Below are 22,032 nucleotides of genomic sequence, written 5' to 3'. Positions count from 1 at the left end.
AGTGATCCTCCCACCTCAGCCTCCTGAGTAGCTTAGACTACAGTTGTACACTACCACACCCAGCTAATTTTTCTGTTTTTTTTGTAGAAACGAGGGTCTCACTATGTTGCCTAGGCTGATCTCGAACTCCTGGCCTCAAGTGATCCTCCTGCCTTAGCCTCCCAAAGTGCGGGGATTACAGGACTGAGCCAACGTCCCCAGCCTGGGTGTCTGTATTTAAAAAAAAAATCATTACATTTTAAATATAGAAGAGACTCAATACATGTTTGTTAAATGAATGCTTTCTTTTCTTTGTTTCCTTTATTCGCTTACATTAATATTTTCAGGATTTAAGTTTCTTCTTAGTTCTGGTATTTTGAAGTTTATTTGACAAGGTCAGATTTACACTTGATTTTATAATTGATCTCTTTGGAAACTCAGTGACTTTTGTATTTTGGCTCTTTCACCTTATCTTTCACTGTTCTCTCTAAGACAGAGAGAGGTATTATTCCTTTTTTTTCCCTCTAAGGCTAAGCATTCAATCTTTATATTTCTAAAAATCCTCCATTAACTGTTTCTGGAATTCTAAGTAGCCTAAAATCTCATCTCCCTAGGTTAATTAGATCCGAATTTGATAGCTAGAATTGCTGTAGATACTGTCTTACCTAATTTACTGTTGAACTTGTAACTGTTTTTGCAATGAGATAGTATGTTTAAAAATTGACCATACAAAAATTAAACTTAGTTTAGCATTCTTATTTTACAGATGAAGTGAATGAGGCTTGGGTACCATGACTTTGAACTCTTTGAACACGTACGGCACCCTTTTTTTGTTTATTTACCATGTGTTTTATATCATGCCTGGTGTTACCATGTCTTGAGTGAAAATTATTTGAATATGTGCCTTATCTACCTTTCTTTTTTTTTTTTTTTTTTTTTTTTTTTGAGACGGAGTTTCGCTCTTGTTAACCCAGGCTGGAGTGCAATGGCACGATCTCGGCTCACCGCAACCTCCGCCTCCTGGGTTCAGGCAATTCTCCTGCCTCAGCCTCCTGAGTAGCTGGGATTACAGGCACACGCCACCATGCCCAGCTAATTTTTTTTTGTATTTTTAGTAGAGACGGGGTTTCACCATGTTGACCAGGATGGTCTCGATCTCTTGACCTCGTGATCCACCCGCCTCGGCCTCCCAAAGTGCTGGGATTACAGGCTTGAGACACCACGCCCGGCCCCTTATCTACCTTTCTAGATTGTAAATACCTTGAGATTAAGATTAGCTCTGCCAGACACAGTGGCTCAGGCCTGTAATCCCAGCACTTTGGGAGGCTGAGGTGGGAGGGCTGCTTGAGCCTAGACTAGCATGGGCAACATAGTAAGACCCTGTCCCTACAAAAAATACAAAAATTAGCTGGGTGTGGTGGCATGTGCCTGCAGTCCCAGCTACTTGGGAGGCTGAGGTGGGAGGATCTCATGAGCCCAGGAGGTTGAGGCTGCAGTGAGCTGTGATCATACCACTGCACTCCAGCCTTCATGACAGAGTGAGACCCTATCTCAAAAAAAAAAAAAAAAAAAAAAAGATTTGTACCATCAAATTTGTACTATCTGTAGTTCCTTAAACAGAAAGATTTATTGAATTACATAATTGTTATTTATTGCCTGTGTGTGAGAAGTCTAATTAATTTTTAAAAATCTGTATATGGATACTCTTCCTTTGTTACTCTTCTCTAGGTCTTTCTAGCTTTGTCATATCCTTCTAAAAGTTTATCTATCACAGTTATAGGAAACACTGATTGCTCATGCTGCCTTCTTTGATTCATGGTTTTCAAGTATCCTTCTCTTGCCTTTTCCAAAGGATATGAGTGATCTGTTCAACTCAGTTTACTATGCAATGCAACAAATATTAATTTACTACCTGCCTTTTGTTAATTATTACATCTGACAGTATGAGAATACAAAAGTGAGTAAGACTTGGCCACTGTCAAGGATGGAGTTTAATGGTTAAGGCAACTTTTGCTACTACAAGATAGAATCTGATGGGTGTAAATATAATCAATTCCAGCTTGGCGCTTGTGCTGTAGACACAAAAGATCTTGCAGTTCTTTCCTTTTTAGGGTGGTATACCTTAGGAAATGTAAAATTTATAATTCTATTAGATTATAAAAGGTCCTGATGGAGTTATATTTAGTAATCCAAGATCATGTAATTCATGTTCATATGTTTTTAGATCATATTTTGATTTTTCTCAATCTTTTTTACTGTATACATACACCAGCTTATGTAACTAGTGGGTATAATTTTGCACATAAACGTTCAATTTTTGTGACAAATGCCATTTATATTTTACATTTCTGTACTATATTAATAATTATATATGAAGGAGATTTGCTTATAGGACTGAGTTGTCATTCTTTTCAAGTTATAAGAGTATTCATAAGAATAAAGACAATACGATGAAATCAACTTATGTGATATTTGAGAAAAAAACAACTTCAAACTTATGGTTCTTTACCAAAGAATTTTTTTGGGAAAAATGTTTTAGTTGCTGAAAAATCACAAATTTTTTAAATTTGTAAACATACAAAAGGCAATTGTGTTTATATTCTTTGAGTGTTTTAGCTAATGTCAAAGCCTAGCAGTTGTTATTATGTGAAATGATAGTGTGAAATTGATGCTGTTATAGTATAACAATAAGGACGTGACTCATGTATTTTATGTACACATGCATTCAACTGTAGTGATAAATGGCTTCATGCTGTGTGATTAAATGCATATTAGCGTTTGCCCTAGGCATTTGGTTATTACCATCTTTACTTCATTACATTATCACACTGTATGGCCATATAATTTATAAGATAATACACACATCACTTTGTTGCTGATAGGAATTATTCTGTTTTATGGATGGTGTCCTTTAATTTTGCCTTTCATGGATTATAAAATTGGTTAATATCTGCTGAAGTGAATCACTGGAGAAGCAAATAAAGATGTTGGCCTCGGGTCACAGTGTCATTTGTGATACTGGCAAAATCTTACAGGCTCATTTATCCCTGTACATGATTGATAACAGCATGGGTTAAATGGAGAAAGCTTTGCTTCCATTAAAGGATCATCATGAATGAAGACCTCCCACTTAAAAGTCAGGCATGATGAGAAGACAAGAGACTATCTACAGGTCAAATTAAATAACTTAAATAATTTAAGTAGAATGACAGTATAATTTGTCCATTCTGTGTTATTACTCTGACCCCTATCAGGATTATAGGCTAACTTACTTTCCACTGTAGAGTATTTAAGATGTAATTTTTAATGAATACTTCCAAAGACATAAAAACCTTTATATCTCTTAAATTGTAAAAAATAGAGATTTTTATTATGTACTTTTGAAAAAGCATTTAAAAAAACTCGTAATACATATTAAGATGATGAATGCTGAGATAATGCTTTAAGCATTTTATATTATATTGGCCTTATTTAAAAATATATTTTAATAATGAAATATTTATTAAAAAGTATGTTATAAACAGTATATTTATTATATATTATAACTATAATAAATATTTGTATATTAAAATTAACATTTATTGTTGTAAATTACTATAAATAAATGAACAGAAGTTCATTAGTAACTATTTGATGCCAAATGTTAAAGATTCAGTCAGCATTTTTTAATGGCAACTCTTCTGTATGGAATCACTGTTTGAGTTTGTTCAAATTGTGGTTCAGAATAGGGGAAGGCGTAGGCATTTTTAGATATTTCTGTTATAAAAGCAGAAATATTCTCACTGAAATGTGAGAATATTTTGATCTGATAAAAATAAAATATGGATGAAGCTTCAAATTAAATATTACATGTCTTTTAAAATTACAAAAACAGCATGTTTTATACATATAAGCATTCACATTTCTTCTTAACTGATTTCTGAACACTTATGTAAAGCCAGGTCTTTACCGATGTTACCTTAATTTAATCATCACATCCTATGAAATAAGTTTCATTATCCCTAGTATTTAGATGAGGAAACTGAAACCCAGAGAATTCACACAGCTGGTAAGAAGAGATAGAATTTTAATCCATATCTGTTGTGGATTCTGTTATAGGAATCCACAAAAATGCATATTTCTTTTTTCAAAAGCACATAACAAAAATCTGTACTTTACCACAAAACTTCAAAACTGGTGTACTTCTGGCAGGCATGGTGACTCATGACTCCCAAAATCCTAGCACTTTGGGAGGCCAAGGCAGGAGGACTGCTTGAGCCCAAGAGTTCGAGACCAGCCTGGGTAACATAATGAGAGCCTGTCTTTACAAAAAATGAAAAATTCGCTGGGTATGATGACACACTCCTAGAGTCCCAGCTACTTGGGAGGCTGAGGTGGCAGTGTCACTTGAGCCCTGGAGGTCAAGCCCTTCAGTGAGCTGTGATTCAGCCTGGGTGACAGAGCAAAATCCTGTGTCAAAAAAACAAAAACAAAAACAAAATAAAAGAAAAACTGGTGCATTTCTCACCTTGTTAAGCTGTCTATAACAGCATTATAAAACTTGTTTTGACTGTGATCCACTGTAAGAAACACATTTCACATTGTAATCCGGTATACTTACATGTATTTACATTGACATTTACATAAAATTAAAACAAGAGTTTTATAAAACTTGTCATATGTGAGAAGATTGCTGATCTATTCTAATTCAATCTACTCTGTTCTGTTCTTTTTCTGAGATGGAGTCTCACTCTGTTGCCCAGTCTGGAGTGCAGTGATGTGATCTAGGATCACTGCAACCTCCACTTCCTGGGTTCAAGCGATTCTCCTGCCTCAGCCTCCCTAGTAGCTGGAATTATAGGTGCCCACCACCATTACCAGCTAATTTTTGTATTTTTAGTAGAGATGGGATTTTCACCATGTTGGCCAGGCTGGTCTCGAACTCCTGACCTCAAATGATCTACCCACCTCAGCCTCCTGAAGTGCTTTCATATACCTTAGTCAAAGGGTTCTGTACCAACTTAAAACATATACAATAAAATTTACCCCTCCATTATAGAAGTTATTTATACTCCTTATAGAAAAGGAGAATGAAGAGGACAAAATCATTTATACTTTTCTAAAAATAAAGTTTATTCAGAAAAAGAGATCTCTTCTGCCATTTTATCTTTTGCTTTAACTTCTTTACATCTTCCCTAAATGGTTGTAGCATACTCTTAATTATATCAGTAGAGTCATAATATAATCATAAATGTGATTTACAGCTGAACTACTGTAATATTCTGTGATTATTTTTCCTTACTTTCTTTGATTGTCTTTTTCCCCATTGCTTTCTTGTTTTTTTTTTTTTTTTTTTGGAGACAGAATTTCATTCTTGTTGTCCAGGGTGGAATGCAATGGCACAATCTTGGCTCACTGCAACTTCTGCCTCCAAGATTCTCCTGCCTCAGCCTCCCAGGTAGCTAGGATTACAGGCATGTGGCACCACACCTGGCTAATTTTGTATTTTTTAGTAGAGACGGGGTTTCTTCATGTTGGTCAGGCTGATCTTGAACTCCTGACCTCAGGCATCTGCCCTCCTTGGCCTTCTAAAGTGCTGGGATTACAGGCATGAGACTGTGCCCAGCCTGTTTTCTTTTTAATGTATTTTGTTTGTTTGCTTGTTTATTTGTTTGTTTGTTTGTTTTTTGAGACAGAGTTTCACTCTGTAGACAAGCTGGAATGCAACTGTGCAATCTTGGCTCACTACAGCCTCTGCCTCCTGGGTTCAAGTGGTTCTCCTGCCTCAGCCTCCCAAATAGCTGGGATTACAGGTATGCGCCAACATGCCCGGCTGCTAATTTTGTATTTTTTTTAGTAGAGACAGGTTTTCTTCATGTTGGTTAGGCTGGTCTCGAACTCCCACCCTCAGGTGATCCACCCGCCTCAGCCTCCCAAAGTGCTGGGATCATGAGCCACTGCACTCAGCCTCTTTTTAATGTATTAATTACTAATTCAACCCCAGACTTTTCTCAGTTACAGAAAACTTTTATTAGTGACTTAGAAACAGTTGATAATCTATTAATTTCATTATGTTGACTAAGTTACCACCAGAGCCTATTAAACCACTCTAATCTGGACTGATTGCTCTCTGTCTTTGTACAGGTGACCTCTTGCTGTCCTCCTTCCCCATGCTAGAGTTCCTTTCCTCTCTTTCTTGCATAGGATTGCTATAAAATAAATGTTTGTGTCTCCCCTAAATTCATACGTTGAAGCCTAATCCCTAGTGTGATAATATTTAGAGGTGGGGCCTTTGGGAGGTGATTAGGTCATGAAGGCAGAGTCCTCTTAAATGGGATTAGTACCCACCCATATGAAAAGACTGGAGGAAAAAAAATAAAATAAAAAGGCCTCAGAGAGTTCCCTCACCATGTGAGGACACAGGAAGCAGGACCTCACCAGACACTGAATCTCACGCTAGCATTTTGATCTAGGATTCCCCAGCCTCCAGAACTGTGTGAAGTAAATTTCTGCTATTTGTAAGCCACCCAGTCTGATATTTTGTTAAGAGTCATCTGAACAGATTAAGACAAGGATCCTGTTTCCTGGATTCTGTGCCTTTCTCTTCCTTAGAGAAATCCTTAAGAAGTTTCCTGAGAAAGGGTGCATAGAAGGTAAATTGTTTTGGACACTGCATATCTGAAAATACCTATCTTTACTGTTGACATGGCTGGTAAAATTCCAATCTGGTGATCATTTTTCCTTTAAATTGAGAGCTTAGTTTCTTTATTCTAGCTTCCATTGTGGGTATTGAAAATTCCAGTTTAATTCTTTATATTTTGTATGATTTTTTTTTCCTTTCTAGGAAGCATATAGGATCTTTTCATTTCCTCTAGTGTTCTGTTATTTCACTATGACATATCTTGGTGCTGGCGCTTGATGGGCTCTTTTAATATGCAAAGTTACATTTTTTAATTCTGGGAAAACTGATTTAGAAACTTTTTGATGATTTATTCTCTAATTTCTTTGTTCATTCTTTCTGGAACTTTTAGGGTACAGTTATTGGGACTTCTGGATTAATCCTTTAATTTTCTAATCTTTGTTTCTTTAATTTTCTGTTTCTTTGGCTTTTTGCTTCTTTTTGCAAGATTTCTTTAACTTTGTCTTCTAATCCTTCTATTGGATTTTGTTTTTCATGATCTTAATTTTTACAAGATCTGTTTCTGTGAAGCATCTTTTTTCATAGATGTAATATATATTCTTATCTCTTTGTAAGAAAATTAATGATGCTGTACTGAATGCTATGGATAAGAAAATAATTTTAAGAGGAATGTTAATAGTATTTCTTTTGAAAGAGTTTCCTTTGCTTAATGTTTGCTTTCTCTGAGTTAGTTTTTAAAATTTCAGTTTGTTTTAGTCTTTGTCTTTGAAATTAGACACTTTCCCTTAAAAATCTATTGGTTTTTTACATTCTGCTCTGAATTTAAGAATAGGGCACCAGAAAGAGAATTGGAGGTTATATATGCTTAGATATAGTCTATTGACTATGGTCTTCATCATAGGGTTATCTGACTAGAATATTTTGTGAGGAAACTCCTGTTATCATATTATTTATTTTTATCATATTTTCTCTTAGCCTGGTCAGATTCCCTAGGACAGTGGCCCCTAACCTTTTTGGCACCAGTGACTGGTTTTGTGGAAGACAGTTTTTACACAGATTGGGGCTGGGGGAGGATGGTTTCAGGATGACTCAGGCACATAACAACTTATCGGCACTTTATTTCTATTATTTTTACAGCGTAATATGTAATGAAATAATTATACCACTCACCGTAATGTAGAGTCAATGGAAGCCCTGAACTTGTTTTCCTGCAATTATACTGTCCCATCTGGGGGTGATGGGAGACAGTGACAGATCATCAGGCATTAGATTCTCATAAGGAGTGTGCAACCTGGATCCCTCCCATGCATAGTTCACAAAAGGGTTTGCATTCCTATGAGAATCTAATGCTGCTGCTGATCTGATAGGAGTTAGAGCTCAGGTGGAAATGTGAACAATGGGGAGTGGCTGTAAATATAGATGAAGCTTCACTTGTTCATACGGCCTGGTTCCTAACTCCTGCCTTAGAAAACACACACTTCCAATCTGCTGCCTCAAAAGCTGTCTGGCTGTCAGCAGCTGCGGGAACTGTGGAGAAGGAAGACTGGTGGGTATCTCAACATTTGATAAACACATTTTTTCATGTAGTAGCCACCCCAGACCCTTTCTCACTTGCACCTGGTATCCCAGTAAACCCATTCCAGAGGCTCTGTTTTATCATCATTGGAACAGCTTCCAATCTTCTGCCCAGGTGAGAGAGGGCAGCTGCTGACACCCAAACAGCTCTTGAGGCAGCAGATTGGAAATGTGTGTTTTCTAAGGCAGGAGTTAGGAACCAGGCCACAAGGAAAAGATGAGCAAGGAAAGCTTCATCTGTATTTACAGCCGCTTCCCATTGTTCGCATTTCCGCCTGACTCCACCTTCTATCAGATCAGCGGCAGCATTAGATTCTCATAGGAATGCAAACCCTTTTGTCACCTACCTAACCAGAAAGAGAGAGGGAATCTATGGGTCTTCTTAAACAGACTTTTTAGTAATCATCCTAGTTTTGACTTCACCTTTACCTTCACGTTTGGAGGTTCCTGGCATCAGCAAACTCTGTTGGCAGGGGAGGGGAGTAAGAATAAGAGTAATGTAAATCAAATTGCTTCTCAGTTTTCCCCATTGCTGGCTTAGCTTTCTCAGGTGCAATAAATATTTCTACTTTTTTATCTGCCTTCCAAAAAACAGAGTTTTATTGTTTTTGTCTTAGATACCATTCTGTTTGTTCTAAGGCTTATGCCTTAAATCACCCACTGTCATTTAGTGGAGTGGAACTAAATACCTGTGTTCAATCCACTATCTTTAATTAGAAGACCCTGAGTCCTGTTTTTATTATTGTTGATGTTTTTAACAAAGTGTTAACATGAATATTTTCTGTTATAAACTCCACAGACACTTTTTCTTTTGAGTCAGGGTCTCACTGTGTTACCCAGTCTGGAATGCAGTGGCGTGATCTTGGGTCACTGCAACTTCCACCTCCTGAGCTCAAGCAATCCTACTACCTCAGCCTTCTGAGTAGCTGGGACTACAGGCGCACACCACCACACCTGGCTAACTTTTTAAACTTTTTGTAGAGATGGGGTCTTGCCATGTTGTCCAGGCTGGGCACAGACTTTTGAGAGGCACTATAATGTAGTGGTTAAGAGTACAACCTTGGAACCATATTGCTAGATTCATGTCCTGGTTCCACCTCTTATTGCATACCTTTGGGCAAGTTCCTTAATGTCTCTATGCCTTAGATTTCTCATTTAGAAATGAAAATGGTAACAGTAAACATCTCATCAAGTTGTTTGGAGAACTAAATATGAAGTGTTAGAAGACAGTTTTGCATGTATTAAGTGCTCAACAAATGTTAGCCATTATTATTTAAGTGACTACATATATTCCTTTAGATAGTGATAACTTAATTGGCTATTTTTCTATTACTGGACATTTAGGTTGTTTCTAACTTTTCTTTCTTTTTTTTATTAGTAAATATTTAGTTGTAAACATCTGTTAACATAAAACTTTTTCTGCATTTAGGATTTTTTTCTTTTGAATAGATTCTTAGATGTGGAGTCAGCATAGAATAGTTTATGACTCTTGAGACATTCTAAATTGTTTTTTGAAAGGATTGCTTCCATTTACATTTCTACCAGAACTATTTGAATGCCTCTTTTACTATTTATTTTTACTAGTACGGTACTATTATTTTTTAAAAACCTTTGCTAATTTGATAGGTAAATGTGTTAATTAATTAATTTATTTATTGAGACAGAGTCTTGCTGTATGGCCGAGGCCGGAGTGCAGTGGTGCGATCTTGGCTCACTGGAACCTCTGCCTCCCAGGTTCAAGTGATTCCCATGCCTCAGCCTCCCTTGTAGCTGGGATTCCAGGCATGTGCCATCATACATGGCTAATTTTTGTATTTTTAGTGGAGATGGTGTTTCTCCATGTTGACCAGGCTGGTCTGGAACTCTTGGCCTCAAGCAGTCTGCCTGCCTTGCCCTCCCAAAGCGCTGAGGTTGCAGGCATGAGCCACCACACCTGACTTGGTATTATTTTAATATAATATATACTTTTTTTTAAGATTACCACTGAGGTGCTCACTGTTAATTCAAAGACAAAAGAGTGATTATTTTTATCTTGCATTTTAGCTCATTTAGAGATGTATGGTAATCTGTTATGGAAAGCTGTCATTTATTAACCTGCATACATTCTATTTTCTTTTTTTTTTTTTGCCCCACACGAAGGCATAATTGGAAAAAGATAACATAGTATTTGTATAGTACAGAGAGGCAAGTGGACAAAACTACTCTTCACAGGTTGCAACCAGCCCTACATGTTTTGGTCTTCCCAGGCTTTGCCTAGCAGTTTGCAGTACTGAGAGAATCAATGATTGTTAATATCTGTAACATATACATGGAACATGAATACTTGTAATATATTCATGGAACATTGTCCTAGCACACCAGTTGGAATGCTGGCCCAGAGATTATTTACTTAAAATCGTAGGATTGATTACCATGTGCTTTGCTTATTAGCTCCTTCCATAACACTCCTAACTCCAGTTATACATTTTTAAAGTTTACCAAATGGAGAAATACTTAATCTTCTTAGTTACTTGTCCTGGTTCATATTTTGGGAATATTTGCATGTTTTTAGGTATTTAGCATCAGTATTCTTTGATTCTTAATACGAAAGATTACAACTAGCCTCGAATTTCTCAGTTCTATTGTTAAGGCCACTTTATAGTGCTAACAGTTTTGTCTAGTTCTTTAACTTTGCATTTGATAAATTAAGACAAGAAAACAAAAGATATTTTTCTAGACAAGAGTTAAATTTCCAGTACATAGTTTAAAAACACCCAGTGACCAAGTGAGCATTTGCATGGTCATGTTAATGTATTTCCGTGGTTGTCACGTTTTAGTGGCTTGTTAAAACACAGGATTGCTGGATCTTATCCCCCATTTTCTGACTCAGTAGATCTGAGATAGGTTTGAGAATGTGCATTTCTAACAAGGTCTTAAGTGTTGCTGTTATTGGTCCAGGGACCACACTTTGAAAACCGCTTATTTATTTCATAATAACATGAAATGTTTTTGTTGTTTTAACATTTTTGATTATTAAGAAGATAAGTAATATGATTTTTCTGCTCTCAATGTAAAGAGATACTATTCCCAGATTCCACAGATATTTGGCTAATGATTTTGAATGTACAGCATTTAAGATAAATAGTTTATATACAGCAAGAAACACATACCAAGTCACATAACAAATATACTTTAAAGAGTACTTCTGATAAATGAGTAACATTTTGACATTGACTTCCCATAGAAAATAGAAGGAACAGTTTGATGGAAATAGTTTAGCTTTCTTTATTAATAAAAATCACAAATACAAATGTAGTAAACCTCTTAAATCACTACCTTAAATCTCTTTTGTAATATGTTGGAATATGAGTAATAGATCAGATCTATTCAAAGAAATATGCCTTTCTTATAAAATGTTAGTAATGTTTAAAATATCATTATTATATGTAATAATAACTTCTAAAAAGGCTCAATAGTATAGAAAGTGAAATCTGACATAGTTTAGATTTTTCCTATATTTTATTCAGAATTATTCATTAATTTACCCAATTAGGGTTGTTAATCCAGATAAAAATCTTTTGTAAACCTTCAACAGTGCTGGTCTTTTAAAGTATTTTTGCATTAAACTTAAAATTTATTGTCAGATTAGGAAACAGTTTTAGAAAAACTGGTTTTTATTTCTTCAAGGTGACACAGTGATGGGGCTGGGTTCAGTGGCTCATACCAATAATTCCAGCACTTTGGGAGGCTGAGATGGGCAGATCACTTGAGGTCAGGAGTTCGAGACCAGCCTGGCCAATATGGCAAAACCATATCTTTACTAAAAATACAAAAATGAGCCAGGTGTGATGACGCATGCCTATGTCCCAGCTACTTGGGAGGCTAAGGTAGGAGAATCACTTGAACCCAGAAGGTGGAGGTTGCAGTGAGCCAAGATAACACCACTGTACCATTCCTACCTGGGTGACAGAGGAGACCCCATCTCAAAAAAAGAAAGAAAAAAAAAAAAAAAAAGAGAAAGCAATAAAGTTTTTTTCTCAAGTCTAGGACTTCTGACTTTAAGTTCAATGATTTTTTAAAAAAATCATACTCTGTAGAAAGAAATACTCTATAAACTTCAGAGAAGCAATTTGAGGATCAAAGGAAAAATAAGTGAAACTGCTTTGGTGGTAAGAGGTTGCATATATACATATGTATATGTATATGCTGTGGGGTTGGGGGAGTGAATGAAAGAAGAGTAAAACAGTTCTTGCCTTTATCCCATTGGAGAGGCAGACTGAATATACAAAGAACTGGAGAATTCTTGTTAAACTCTGGTGTTGAATTTAAGCACACAACATGAATTTAGAAAATCGAAGGATTATTGTGGTTTAGAGTGGCCAGGGAAGGGTTTCTAGAGAAAAGAGGCCTTTAAATGGGCATAAAAGATGGTTAGATAAGTGGAGTGAGTAAAAAGTTATTCTTGGTATAGAAGAAAAATGAGCATGGATTAGTAGGAGACAGTAAGGAAACTAATAGAGGAAGTCTTTTGGGTGCAGAAGATTAAAGTTGAAAAGGGGGATGAAACTAGAAAGTGGGGAACCCTGAAATTATAGGCAAAGACATTTGGGCTTGATTTGTATACAAAAATAACTCTTGAATTTGGAAATTGATGAGATTTAGGTGATGTTTTGCAAAATAATTCCAGAGAAAATATGCACAATAGATTGACGTGGGAGAGAAGATTAAATAAAGGGATAACAGGAAAAGGTGATTATAATTCATGTCTGAGGTAATGAGGGTCTGGATAGATTGATAGCAGTAGGAGTAGTAATGCAGAATGAATCTAAGAGCAAATGAGAAGGAAGAACAAACATGTCCATTTAGAGATTAGATTTAGGAGATGAAGGAGAAAGTGAAAGTGAGTGTGGTTGACAGAGAAAGTAAGAGGTGGAGAAGCAGTGAGAGAGAGAAAGAGAAAGATGTCAAAGATTTTGTGAATGTTCATTGGAGATTAGAATACACGATACTATGGACAGCAATGAAATTTAAAAGATTTGAAGGAGAAGAAAAAGTACAAATTTTGATTTGTTAAATTTGGTGTGAAAAAATGTAAATGAATACTTTACAAGTTGCTGAAGATGAATTGGGAATCTGTCACATGGCAGTCATGTGATAGAAGTTTGAAGCTGAAAGTAAGTTAAGTGATAAAATAAGAAAGGAGATACAAAAAGGTCAAACAAAGCATGTGAAAACATAGCTACCTGTTAACAGATTTATTAATATTAACAGATTCCCAATCTGTTGCTCTTTGAATGAAGCAGGAGTCACTAACTAAATACCCTCAGGGACTATGTAAGTGAGGTAAATTTATTTAATACTCAACTAATATTTATTTAATCTCATATATTATGCTGTATCTGGTCATGTCCTAGATGCTGAAGCTGCAGTATGGCCGAGAGAAGAGATTTTGACCTCACAAAGCTAGTATTTTAAAGGAGGAGATACAATAAATAAAATTAATGCATAATCAACATCATTTAAGATGATTTAGGATAGTGGAAGTGCTCTGGAGAAAATAAAACAGGATAGATAATATGCTAAGGAGTGATTAGGTGTGCTAACTTACTGAAGAAGTAACATTTGACCTGAGACTGCAAAAACATGAAGGAAATTCTATGTTAAGATGTGGATATAGAGCATTCCACACAGAAGGAACAACAAGCCTGTAGGCCTTAAAGCTGGAATAAATTTGGTATGTTTTTGAATTGAAAGATTTATTCAGTGTCTACTGTGTGCCAAAAATTTTGCTGGGCTCTGGGGGATACAGCAGTGGCTGAAGTGGCAGCACTGCCTCCCAAAGCTGAGTGGCAAAGAAATCATCTACATTTGATGCACACTCTGGTAGAAGTTCCTTTGGTAAATTAATGTATTAAATGTAAATGATAAATTATATAAATGTAAATGATAAATTATATAAATGTATATATTTTCAAATGTTATTTTTTCTTAGAGTTTTTGTCAGAGAGTATTTAAGGCCTAGATAGATATCATTTTTTCCATAACACTCTCCTTAAACTGTTTCAGTGCTTATCACACTGTTGATTTCCATGTCTCTCCAACCAGATTGTGAACTCTATACTGAGAAACTTGCATTGTGCTGTACATATGCTAGGAAGCTAATCAATGTTTCTTTAATCAACTGCTCTATAAAATTATGAGAAATAATTCAGGTTTTACATCATTAAGTTGGGAATTATTTGTTACATGATCATAGACTCAATGTTTTTAATTTTAATTTTTTAAATTCTGCTGTCCATAATGTCTCTTTTCTCCAAGTTCCTTTTCTTCTATTTGCTTTTCATTTCTTTCATGATTTTCTGAAATGCCATCACATATTTTTTGAGGACCAATGTTGTTCGAGTGTTCTATGCACAGTAGAGTTTATATAATTAAATAGGAGGTGAGTTTGAATCCTTTTTAGAACTTTAAATTAAACGTGATAGATTGACCACTTCCATTTATTTTTCTCATGCTCATTAAAATGCATGAAAAGGGTTTTAACTCACAGGGACAGGAGAACAGAGGATGATTTAACAGAGTCTGTCAGAAAGCAAACAGGAGTATTGTGACTGACTTAAAAGTTTAGAAGTTTGCTTAGCACTTGGAAACAATAGGTACTCTGAAAGGCAGGAATAAAACTTGGGAATAAAAAAGAAGACTTGTTGAAAATATATGCATAGAGTACTTGAACCTTTCCAGGTCTCTTTCCCTGCAGGAGATGAAAAGTTTGTCTGCTGGAAAAATGGAACCATGGCAATTCTAGTTAGGAGTACACCAGATAAAGCAGAGAACAGGGATGAGGCATGGGGCTGAAAATGGAAATTAAGTAAAAATCTACTAATTGAACTGTGGAATCCTTACCTTCTACTATTGTCCTTCTATCAGAAGGCATACTGCCAGATAAAATCCCCTACCCTCTCCTCTTAAACTTCAGGACAGGAAAATGGAGAGTTTTCTGGGAAAAATGAAACACCTGAGAGAAAACATGTCTACATATTGACATTAGGGGGGTGAACCCCTAGTGAAGAATCTGTTTTGTTATCACCCAGTAGTGAAAACTGTCAGTCAATAAGCTCTCCCTCAATGCTTCTATTCACCATTTTTTTTTTTTTTTTTTTTTGAGACGGCGTCTTGTTCTGTTACCCAGGCCGGTAACCTCAAACTCCTGGGCTCAAGTGATCTGCCACCTCAGCCTTCCAAGTTGCTGGGAGATGTGTGCCACCATGCCTGGTTTTTTTTGTATGTGTGTGGAGATGAGGTCTTACAGCATTTCCCAGGCTGGTCTTGAACTCCTGGACTCAAGTGATCCTCCTGCCTCAGCGTTCCAAAGTTCTAGGATTATGGGGATGAGCCACCACTCCTGGCCCCATTCAATTTTTAATGTATCATTCCACTTTTTAAAAACAGCTTTATCGAGATGTAGTTTCCATACCATATGGTTGACTCATTCAAAGTGTACAATTCAATAATTTTTAGTATATTCACAATTGTTTATCCATCACCACAATCAATTTTAGAATATTTTTATCACCTCAAAAAGAAACCCCATCCATACTCATTAGCAGTCATTCACTATTCCCCTCTACAGCTACGACCACTATTCCCCTCAACTTACGACCATGACTAGTTCCGAAAGACCAGTCGTAACATGATTTGGTTCTAAGTTGAGTAGGCTATATGTACAGTACTGTGAAATGATGTTATAAAAATCTTTAAGTCATATTTTATCACAATTTTCTTTCATTATTGTTATATATCATAATTTTCTTTGTTCATTTTATGCCATTTGTATCATCTCTACACCATTTTGTTTCTTATTTTTACATTCGTCAGGTTTAAGTAATACACTGCATTACCAGTACAACTGGTTTAATATTTGCAAAACATGCAAAATTACAAAATACAGGTGCATACAAAAATACAAAATACAGGTGTAAAAAATACCATAGGAAACATTTTTCCCAATTGCAAAACATATCAAAATATATAAACATGTACAAAACATTTTATTGGCCACTGGTGCTTGGCTGCGGATTGTTGATGTCATCTGAGGCAGCAGTTGGGGTTACCGTAGTTGGTTTTTTCATAAACATGGTGAGCTTTGTCTGAATTGTATGTTTCTTTTTTTCTTCACAAATTTCATGATATGGATGAAACACATCGTGTGCCATCCGTTCAATCCTTCATTTTCGTGTTGAGATTGATGGCCTTTCTTTCCTTCTTGGCAGGCTGAGGCGTAAAGACAATTTCCTCTTGGTAGACATCTTGGGAGGGGTTTGATGAAAAATATCCAAGACACAAAACACAAATTGCTGTACCAAGTCTGGGATAACAGTTGAAATGGTGCATGCGGAGATGGTAGTGCTGCCAGAAGCTGGTCCGCATTGTTGTATGCCCAGCTGGGCAACTTTTGCGCTGCCAGACGCGGAGCAGTCGTGGCTAGTGATTGTGGTGGTAAAGTTGAGTGATCGTAAAGTTGAATGGTTGTAAGTTGCATAGGTTGTAAGTCGATCAATACCTGTAATCCTGCTTCATCCCCCCACAACCTAAGCAACCACAGATCTGCTTTACATCTCTGTGGATTTGCTTATTCTGGACATTTCATACAAATTGAATCATACAATGTGTGGCCTTTTGTGATTGACTTCTTCATTTAGTGTAACAGTTTCAAGGTTCATCCATGTTGTTGCATATATCATTACTTCATCCCTTTTTATTATGGACTAACATTCTATTTTATAGATAGGCTGCATTTATTTATCCGTTCTCCAGTTGATAGACATTTGTGGTATTTCCATTTTTTGGCTATTGTGAATAATGCTGTTATGAATATTTGTGTGTAGTGTTCTCTTGGGAATCTAAGTGGAATTGCTGAGTCATATGGTAACTTTATGTTTAACCTTTTGAGGAACTGCCTAGGCTGTTTTCTAGTTGCACCATTTTATATTCCCACCAGCAGTTTATGAAGGTTCCAATTTCTTACATCCTTGTCAACAGTTGTTATTATTTGTCTTCTTGATTATAGTGTGTCATTCTATTTTCAACTTTAATAGTTCAAATAATAGAATAGCCAACACCTTTATAACCTTACCTAGATTTCACCTGTTACTAAAAATTCGCTACATTTGTTTTAATCTCTCTATATACCTATCTTTCCTGAACCTGTTGAAAGTAACTTGTAAGCATCATGATACTTTGCTCCAAGATACTTAAGCTTGTATCTCCTTAAACAAGGACAAGGATGTTCTCCTTTATAGCCATCTGACAAATCTAGTATTGATTTAGGAATATTATCTCAATATACTGTACTCAATATTCACATTGTCTCATTTTTTCTCCAAATGTCCTCAATAGCTATTTGTTTTTTAAATCTAGGATTTAATTAAAGTTCCTACATTGCATTTGGTAGTCATGTTTCTGTGTTGTCCTTTAATCTAGAACAGTCCCCCTGCTTTTTTTTTTATGATATTGACTAATGCATTACTTATAAATATAAACAGACAGCTGGGGATCATCAGACATTTGAGAAAACTGTGAAAGAGATGAAAACCAAATGGGAGAAAAGAAACTTGGAGAAAAGAGACAACGCAGAGAATAGAATAAAAAAAATTAAACTAAAAATACTGAATTTTTGTGGCTGCATAGCAAGTCACCTTCAACTAAAAGGTTTAAAACAACAGTGATGGTCAGGCATGGTGGCTCATGCCTGTAATCCCAGCACTTTGGGAGGCCAAGGCGGGTGGATCATGAGGTCAGGAGTTCAAGACCAGCCTGGCCAACACGGTGAAACCTCGTTGTACTAAAAATACAAAAATTAGCTGGGCATGGTAGCGGGCACCTGTAATCACAGATGCTCAGGAGGCTGAGGCAGAGAAATGCTTGAACCTGGGAGGTAGAGGTTGCAGTGAGCCCAGATTGCACCACTGCACTCCAGTCTGGGTGACAGGGTGAGATTCTGTCTCAAAACAAGCAAAAAAACAGTGATTTATTATTTCTCATAATTTTGTGAGTTCGTTGGAATGTTTTTTTGCTGATCTTGCCTACCTTGCAACTGCACCTGAGTTTGAAAATTGTTGTGGGGAGTAGCCTCAGCTGGGACATTTGGGATGGCTGTGGCTCCTTTCTCCATGTAGTCTTTGATTCTGAACTTCTTGTTCTTCGTGTGACATGGCATGGCAGGTTCAGAGCAACATCTTCAAAATGCAAAGACATCAAGACCTATTGACCAAAACAAATTGTAAGGCAATCCTAGTTTCAAGGAAGTGGAGACGTAGATTTCATCTCTGGAAGGGAGAAGTGACCCTATTATATTTCAAATGAGATGATGGGAGGAACTGGTCACATTAAGCAGTTTATCAGTTTACCTGTTTTACATTTCTCACTCAAGCAAAACATAGGCACCTTTGTTCCAAGACTTCCAAAAATCCCAACCTCAAACAGTATTGGGCTCAAAGTCCAGGGTTAGTTGATCTGCATCGGTTTGAATGTGATTTAGGCTCTTTGACTGAAGCTTGTCAAGTATAGGTCCTCTTGATCCAGAGATCTATGGACTAAAAAAATTATTTGCCTCTCACACATTCAATACACAGTGGTGAGACAGGGACATGATAACCACAGTAGATGTTTTTATTTAAAAAGGGAAGGAATAGTAGCATTTAGCAGTCACTAGTTCATAGCATTTCTGAAATGCAAGTGGGCACAAGATATCAGGGGCTTGGGATATTTCTTGATTAGGTCTCCATTCTGCAACCTGGAAGTTGTTCCCTAGTACATTGTTTTCATCTTGGCCATACCTCTGGATTCTTGGCTTAGCTGTTTGAAAGGCCATTCATTTTCCATAAAACATGGCCTCTATTTGCAAATGGGTGGTTGTTTTAGTCTTGTTTTCTACACATTGTTCTTTGGTGGTCCAAAGGCCTCTTCATTTTTAACCGTGTCAGTCCTTTTTAGTCCAAGCTGGCAGTGCTGCTGCCAGTACAAGTTTTAAAAAACCAAAACCAAACAAACACAAAGCTTCCTGGAGTTTCTATGACTCTTTTCTCCAAAGCCAATCTTTTTAGGACTGATTTCTCCTATGTTGGGCATGTCAGGATGCTCTTAAGATAATGTCCTTGAGATCCTTGTGTAAGACTGCCTTGAATTTTTCCATGGTCTTAAAATATTCTTAACATACTTACCTGTGGTTTGATATTTATTCGAGCTATTTCTTATTGTGAACATTTTTGTTGATTGGATATTAAATGATTTTATTTTCCAACCCAGCACATCTTGGGTTTTTTTGTATAGTATATCCTCCAAAGTTGACTTATGAACCTGAGCAATTTCTTTTTGAATTCATCTCTCTCCCCATATTTTTAATATTCAACTAAAAAAAAGTCAGTTTACACTTCTAGTATTCGGCCTAGAAGTCACCTTAGTCAGATCCACAATTTAATTAAGTACATTTTTTTTCAAGTTACTGCAAACAATACTTTGTCCATTTATTTCTTGATATCTTTCCAGACTCCTGTAACGGTTTCTTTACTGCTTTTCCAGTTTCCGTAAAGTCTCTCTGCCATCCTCTTTGTGATTGCGGAATTTTTTGTATAACATCCTGGTTTTCTAGGAACACAAGAACTTCTCTTATCTGGTAATTATTTATATATTGTTTATATGTTATTACATATTGTTTAATGGACACAAATTCCTACCATTGTGTATCCACACCCCTTTACGATGTGACCTTGTTGTTTCTCCCATCTAGAATTGGAATCAGTTTCTTCACACCTTTGAATCTACGATAGCTTAATGAATTGCTTTAGTCAATAGAATGTGGCAGAATTGACACCGTATGAGCTCCACAGTGTAGGCTTCAAGAGGTCTTGCAGTTTCTGCCTTTGAACTCTTAAAAATACTCCTCAGAGATCACCATGCTATGAAGAAGTCTGGGGTGAAAAACATGTGAAGAAAGAGACCCATAGTTCCAGTTTTTCCAGCTGAGCTCAATCCTAACTAAGCAAATCTAACCACTGAATAAACTTGTATAAAACAACCTGTATAAAACCAGCAGACAAACAACCCAGCCAATCCACAAAATGATGACAAATAATAAATTAGTGCTGTAAGCCCTTAGGTTTTGGGTGGTTTGTTATACAGCAATAACTAATACAGAAATCAGTACTGTAAGTGAAAAGGATACCATTTAAAAAATCTAAAATACATGACACTGGCTTTGGGAGGTTACATAGATTCCAGATATACAATGTGTTGTATAATAAAATAGTTATATATTGTAATGGTTCCTCAGCAATATGAAGGGACCACTTTAATTGGTGCGACCATAATGACTTCTTAGAGGAAGAGATATTTTGGTGGATCCTTGAAATATGGATAGGATTTTGACAGATAAAAATGAGAATAAGAATATATATGGAAGAGAGTAATTGCTGGGTCATAGGGATGTCTGGTAGATTGTTTCACAATTTTTCCCCTCTCTGTAGTAGCACTCTTTGAAATGTTCCTTTTGTGTCTACCCACATTTGAAGATGGAGTGTATTTCTCCATCCTTGAATGTTGGCTGGTTTTGTGATTTGCTTTGATGAATAGAATGTGACAGAAGCAGTGTTGCCCCATATCTGAACCTGGGTCTCAGAAAGCCTTGAATGTTCCGCTTTTCCTCTTGTAACCCAGTCCAGCCACTTTATAAACAAACCAAGGCTGCCTTGCTATATGAGAGGTATGTGGTCCAGTTGTCCTTGTACCACAGTGGACAGTGAATTCCCAGAAATAGACTTTTCAGACAGGTAGCTGATCATAGACTCTTTGATAAACCCAGCAGAGAACAGAGGAACCACCCAGCTAATCCCAGCACAAATTAGCAATCCTTAGAATCCTGAGCTAAATAAAACAAACAAAATATTTTAAATCATTAGTATTTTACATCATTATGTTTAGGGGAAGTTTGTTAAACAGATAAAGGGTATGTATGTTCAATGTAATACTACCAAACTGTTTTCCAAGGTGGTCTTACCTGTTAACACACTGATGATATCTGGGAGATCCTATTGCTTCATTTCTTTCCTAATGCTTGGTAATGTCAAGCTTCTAAATTTTTGGCTGATCTGGTATGTGGAATCTTGGCATTTTAATTTTCATATACCCAGTTACTAATGAAGCTACGTACCTCTTTTCCTGTGTGGAGATCCACTTGGCCTTTTGGATATACTCTTTTATGAAGTACCTGTTCAGACATCTTGCAGATTTCTCTGTTTGTCATTGTCTTTCTTTTTTCTTTCTTTCTTTTATTTTTTTGAGATAGGGTCTCACTGTATCGCCCATGGTGGAGTGCAGTGGCATGATCAAGGCTCACTGCAGCCTCAAACTCCTGGGCTCAAGTGATCCTTCCACTTCAGCCTCCCCAGTAGCTGGGACTGCAGGGGTGCACCACCGTACCTGGCTAAGTTTATTCTTCTAGAATAAATTTTCATTTGCATCTGCAAAGTTCTTTTGGACATTATCAATCTGGAAGCATTTTAAATTATATTAATAGATTGAGATTTCTTTCACCATCCTATGAAGCAGCTTTTATTTAGAAATTCATATGAAATTAAACTGTTCATAACTTTCTGGAATAAGACTTTTTTTTACTCTTCTCTTTCTTTGTCTCCTCCTCCCTTTTCTTTTCCCTTAAAATTTTTTTTGCTTGGCACCAAGGCATCTCTCCTGTAGAAGGTAGGTTACTTTTGGTTCAGCTTTACCTGAGAGTTTAACTCTTTTGAATTCTACTTAATATAGTGAGTCTGTTATTAGGCTTAGTAAGCCCTAAGTTTGAATTCCATGCATTTTAAATCAGAGTTCAT

General features: G+C 36.4%; 1 protein-coding gene across 1 annotated transcript in view; it reads left to right on the top strand.

Moving 5' to 3' along the window:
* Positions 1-22,032, top strand: part of CCDC73 (coiled-coil domain containing 73) — a 165,443-nt gene that overhangs the window by 5,444 nt on the left and 137,967 nt on the right. The gene's annotated exons all lie outside the window — the stretch shown is intronic.

Source organism: Saimiri boliviensis, chromosome 6 (genome assembly GCF_048565385.1).
Source record: "Saimiri boliviensis isolate mSaiBol1 chromosome 6, mSaiBol1.pri, whole genome shotgun sequence".
NCBI classification, from domain to species: Eukaryota; Metazoa; Chordata; class Mammalia; order Primates; family Cebidae; genus Saimiri; species Saimiri boliviensis.
This window is presented reverse-complemented; position numbering and strand designations above follow the sequence as displayed.